This window comes from Sphaerodactylus townsendi, linkage group LG06 (assembly GCF_021028975.2).
Source record: "Sphaerodactylus townsendi isolate TG3544 linkage group LG06, MPM_Stown_v2.3, whole genome shotgun sequence".
NCBI lineage: Eukaryota > Metazoa > Chordata > Lepidosauria > Squamata > Sphaerodactylidae > Sphaerodactylus > Sphaerodactylus townsendi.
The window spans coordinates 35,169,978-35,175,977 of record NC_059430.1 but is presented as its reverse complement, the minus strand read 5'-3'; the positions used below and the strand labels follow the sequence as shown (position 1 = coordinate 35,175,977).

Sequence of the window (6,000 nt, the reverse complement as noted above, 5' to 3'; positions counted from 1 at the left end):
AACGTGTAAAAACACCAAAAATTCAAAAAAATAATAAAACGGACCCGAATTTTTCGGATTTACCCGAATTTTCGGGCATATCCGAATCGGCTATGATTCGGATTCGGGTATACAAATCATTTTATGCCCCAAAATACCCAAATCCGAATTTTAACGAATTTTTTTAGTATTGACCAACCCTAATTTGCCCAGATCCCTAATTCTATGTAGACCCATTGCCCCAAATCCCATCTTTCTCACTTTATACAAGGCACTCAAAAAGGTCAGGAGAAATGTAGGGGGACTCTCACTTTGTACACCCCACTTTAGGGGCACTGTCAGAGGCATAGCTAGGAAAAATGGAGCCCAGTGCAAAATCTGAGTTTTGTGCCCCATCCCCCCCCCCCCCCCCCCGCCCCAAGTGCCCTGCCCTCAGCTTCAGTTTATGTTTTATGTTTTTTAGTAGTTTTTTTAGCTATTTTGGTCTGCAGGGGTGAAGCTGAAGCTAGCAGCACCAAAATTTCAGGGTATCTTTAGGAGACTCTGGTGATGATACCACCCAGGTTTGGTGAAATTTGGTTCAGGGGGTCCAAAGTTATGGACCCTCAAAAGTGTAGCCCCATCTCCTATTAGCTCCCATTGGAAACAATGGGGGATGGGGGCACCCCTTTTGGGAATCCATAACTTTAGACCCCTGAACCAAACCTCACCAAACCTGGGTGGTATCATCAGGAGAGTCTCATAGAGATACTCTGTAATTTTGGTGCTGCTAGCCTAAAATCTGCACACTCTGCAGGCCAAAAACTGAAAAAACACTAAAAATACAAAAAACACAAACCTGAATTTTTGCGCACCCCTAGGCGCGCACCTGGTGCAACACGCGCCCCCTGGTCCCCTTGTAGCTTTGCCTCTGGACTGTGGGCACTGTGACCTAACTGCCCAAAATCCTGGTGACTGCACCAGCCTTGATATAAATATACATATAGCTTCCCACACAGGACAATTTCTTAGTTGCTTCTGACATAAATTACTAAGCAGCTTTAGGGATGTATGTCTTCTGGTCAGCCAGTCATTAAAAAATATTCACAAAATACATGTGGGACCCTGCAACAAAATTATATGAATTTTGATTAGTGGCCTGAACTGTCCCAGTAGCTGCTCCATTGGTCTCAAGATAGGTGTAAAAGCAAGATTCTTCGCAACCACCCCCATGGGTTAGAGAAGGGCTACTAGCACAAACCAATTGTTCTACCCTACCCCACCTTTCTAGTTTGGCAATCACCCGGTCTCCTGGGGTTCTTCCCCTATCGCTCATCTTCCTCCTCTTCCACTTGTCACTTACCTTTTGTTTGTCTGTTTCTTTTATATGCTGTTAGGCAACCCAAGATGTCAACCAGATGTTTTCTCCTCCATGATGTTTGCCATGCACATGTTTACGTTGGGGTATATAAATCTGAGTGAGCCAGAAGCTGTCTGTGCGAGCATGCATTTCTCCAAGTTTGCTTTAATTGTGTATAATCAGAAATGAACATTTTAAAACTGGATCTCTTTTGTACTGTGTTGCTTCCTCCAGGCCGTGTGGCCTATTGCTTCATTCAGCTGCCAGGGATACTGAAGGGGGATTTTGATTGACACTCAAAGATGATGAATTCACCCAGTTCTTTTTTAGTTTCAGATAAGTGGAAGACCCCAGACTGACTGTCACAATCTAGTCCAGGGGTAGGGAACCTGCGGCTCTCCAGATGTTCAGGAACTACAATTCCCATCAGTCTCTGTCAGCATGGCCAATTGGCCATGCTGGTAGGGGCTGATGGGAATTGTAGTTCCTGAACATCTGGAGAGCCGCAGGTTCCCTACCCCTGATCTAGTCACATAGTAAAATAACATGCTGAAAGTATGCAGAAAACATGCAGAAAATATGTACAGCAGATCCCATGTGAGTTTTCTCCCTGCCTTCCATTACATTACACAGGTTATATTTAAGTTGTTTTAACTCAAGTATGAAGGGAAATATGCTATGCTACATTTCTTCCAGATAACTACAAGCTATCTCCGTGAGTATTCACTGGAGGCAACCATGACTCTATTAAGAGAGAGCCATGGCTTACATCCAGCATAATCTGGGGAGAGCAGGCATATCCCTCTGGGTAAATAAACCATAACGTGTGTTCATGCCCTGTGTGCTTTCAATACATGAAGCATTGTACAAAAGAAAAGAAGTTTTAAAACCTCTTATGCACATCATCATAATCTGATATTTCAAGCAGATTAAAAGATGGCTTCATGAAACAGAAAAATGATACACCTATAATTGCAGACAGATAAAGTCACAAAACAGCTACATTAATGCTGCCTGATCAAGAAAAGCCAAATAGGTACAGTGAGAAATCCTGACTTTTGAGGAGTTTTTTCTCTTTCCACGAGTTCAGTTCAAGATACAAAATGCAAGTTCTGCAAAGGGGAATTGTGTTCATTAAAGTGTTAGTTCATTAGAGGTGAAGTGGGACCATTTCTGATGCAAGCAGCTGGCCAGCTCCTCTGTGGATGGAAGGCACTCTCCGATGCTGAGGAACCAGGAACATGCTGGTATTCAAAGCTGTGCATCCACTCTTGCAGAATATAACAGCTCCTCTACATCTCTCACTGTCCCTTGATTCCCACTGCAAACCTACTAAATTTTGCACATCTCCCTGACTCAACAGCTCATATTTCCTTCTGCCTTCAATCTCCTCCATCTGGTAATCGTGTCTGTTGTAGGTTGTCATTTCCAAATCCTGCAAAAGTGCTGGTATATTGACATCTCTGGCTCTGATCTTATTATGTAGCCAATGTAATTATAAGTAGATAGCTAGCTTTAGACCTTGGGAGTTGGTTCGTTAGTAATTAGCAGATGCTGATTGTATTTTTTGTTAATATGTAATTAAGACTATTGTAGGCGGTTAGTTAGATAGGTCTACTAGTGGCGAGCCCGAGCCCACTATAGTGGGGAGCCCTCGCCGGGATGTTAGATGAGATAAGGGACGGCAGGGATGGGGGTGCCACCTATGGGTCTAGGGATCCCAGTGTTGATGGGACGGGGCAAATATGATGGTAGACGGTGGCCATATGAGAGAAGACGGGTGAGATGCAGATATGCTCGCCCGCCTTCTGACCTCCGATCTATCCCGAGGAACGTGGGTGGTAGGGATCAGGGCCACTCTGCTTCGTCACTGGTGTTGATAAATGCCAGGTCCATAAATAATAAGACTGCTGTTCTCCGAGAATATCTCGGAGATCAACAGATGGACCTGGCTTGCATTACCGAAACCTGGGTGTGAGAAGGGGAGACCGTTGCCTTAGGCGAGGTCTCCCCACCGGGTTTTGCGTGCCTCCACCGGTCACGAACACAGAGCCGGGGTGGTGGGGTGGCATTGTTCATCCGTGAGACTATCCCCTTCAGGGCTATCCCTGTCCCGGAGATCATGGGTCTGGAATGTGTTGGCCTGGAGTGGTTGGCCTTGGAGAGGTTGGCTGTCCTCCTGGTGTACCGGTCGCCTAGCGCACCGGGGGACTGCCTGGTGCGGTTGCTGGAGGTTGTGGCCAACTGGCCGTTGCGGTTCCCCAGACTTATTGTCTTGGGTGACTTCAACGTCCATGTCGACACCGCCTCATGTGCGGTAGCAGCGGACCTAGTGTCATCCATGGCGATGCTGGGCCTCTCCTTGGTAAGTTCTGGCCCCACTCATGAGGCCGGGCGTACACTGGACCTGGTCTTTGGGTCGGGAATTGATATGGTCATATCCTCTATTGATAGAGTGCCATGGTCTGACCATTATGCCCTGAAGGTCCGGATGGATGTGCCACGACATCCCTGTCTAGGCGACGGGAGGATTTATGCCCGCCCACGGAGACTTATGGATCCTATTGGATTCCTGAATGCTCTGCGGGACCCTGAACCTACCGGCACCCTCGATGGGCAAGTGGAAGACTAGGATTTCCACCTTTCTGACGCCATCGAGGTTATTGCTCCCCGGCGCCCTCTGCGCTCCCGGTCACGGCTGGCTCCTTGGTATACTGAGGAGCTACGCCATATGAAACGGGAGCTCAGACAGCTAGACCGAGTGTGGAGGAAATCTCGTGACGAGGCCCAAGGCCACGAACATTCCGTTATAGGATCGCTTTATGAAACTGCCTATGAGATGCATGCCACGGGTCTGAGACCGAAGAGGGCATTCTTCTCTTCCTCTCTTGCATCTGCTAGCTCCCGCCCAGCACAACTATTTCGTATCATTCGGTCACTTACCTCACTGTCTGAGGGCTCTACAAATCACCAATTGGCTATTAGCTGTGAGGCATTTATGAGCTTTTTTGCGGATAAAGTCATGTCGCTCTGCCAGGACCTTCCTTCCACCTTAGAGACAATAAATGAACTGGAGGCTCCCTTGCCGTCTTCTGGCATTTGTTTGACCCAGTTTTCCCTGCTCTCTGAATATGCTGTCGACAGTGTCCTGGCTGCTGTTAGACCTACTACCTGTCCTCTGGATCCGTGCCCCTCCTGGCTTATTAAAGCATGCCGGGCGGAGCTACGACCCCACCTGTTGAATATCATCAATAGCCCCTTTGAGCAAAGGAGTTTTTCTGGCGGGTTGAAGGAGGCAGTGGTCCGCTTCCACTCTTAAAAAGCACCATCATTAGATCTCTTGAGATCTGGCCAATTACCTGCCTCGCTTCCAATCTTTCGCTTCTGGGGAAGGTAATTGAGAGAGTGGTGTTGGAGCAGCTTCAGGGCTTCCTGCGGAGGACACATCGCCTTCGATCCCTTCCAGTCCTGCTTCCAAGTGCTGGGCATGGGACGGAGACTGTTCTTTGTCAAGCCTATCACAGACATGCTCCTCGGCATGCAACTTGACTGAGTAGCGGATCGGGCACCTCGCTGGTGTGTTGTTAGATCTACCGCGAGCCGCTTTGATGTGGCCTCGATGACTATGATCTTTTGACCCACTGCCTGGTTGCTTCCAAAAGGGGTGCCGGGCACTGTCCTTCAGTGGATTGCTTCGTTCCTCCGGGACTGGACCCAGCAGGTGGTGCGGGGACCAAGCCTCCCAGAGGTGCCCACTTCAGTGCGGTGTGCCTCAGGGAGCGCTGTTGTCCCCGCTATTATTTAACATCTATATGCGACCCCTTGCTCAGTTGGTACGGAGCTTTGGGCTGATCTGTCATTAGTATGCTGATGACACTCAGCTCATTCTGTTGATGGAGAGGGGAATGGTCATCGCCCCTGTGGCTCTCCAGCATTGTTTGGAGGCGGTTGCTGGTTGGTTGAAGCAGAGCAGGTTGAAACTGAATCCCTCAAAGACGGAGATCCTCTGGCTGGGGCGGGAAGGAGGGGTGGGGGATTTCCAGCCGCCAGTTTGGGAGGGGGCTACATTGGCACCGGCCTCCTCTGTTCATAGCCTGGGGGTCGACCTGGATTCGTCTCTTTCAATGGAGACCCAGGTGGCCCATGTAACCCGGGTTGCGTTTTTCCATCTTCGCCAAGCCCGGCGGCTGGCCCCCTTCCTCTCTCAAACGGACCTGGCCACTGTGATTCATGCAACGGTCACCTCCAGGCTGGATTATTACAACTTGCTCTATGCAGGCCTTCCCTTGCGTCTGATTCGGAAATTAAAATTGGTCCAGAATGCGGTGGCACGTCTGCTCACAGGAGGTGCCGCTAGAGACCATATTTCACCTGTGTTATGCCGTCTGCACTGGTTACCAATTGAATTCCGAATCGTTTTCAAGGTGCTAGTTTTGACCTTTAAGGCCCTTATGGCGGGCCTGGTACTCCTCCAGACTCTACGGGACCTCGCCTTGCTCCACATGTCCCAAATCGGCTCCTCTGTGCTCAGCAGAGGGCAAATTTGCTGGGTGATCCCTGGCTCCTCACAATGATGCTGCTGGTTTTCCACCCGGGCCAGAGCTTTTACAGCTCTGGCCCCTGCCTGGTGGAACACTCTACCTCCAGCTACACGGGCCTTGCGAGATCTTAATGAATTTCGC

General features: G+C 49.2%; 1 long non-coding RNA gene across 1 annotated transcript in view; it reads right to left on the bottom strand.

Annotated features, from left to right (window-relative positions):
* Nucleotides 1-1,901: 1,901 nt before the first annotated feature.
* Nucleotides 1,902-6,000, bottom strand: part of LOC125434182 — a 28,994-nt gene continuing 24,895 nt past the window's right edge. The window contains exon 4 of the long non-coding RNA XR_007244744.1: nucleotides 1,902-2,753. This is a non-coding gene — a long non-coding RNA (uncharacterized LOC125434182). The remainder of the gene's footprint in view (nucleotides 2,754-6,000) is intronic.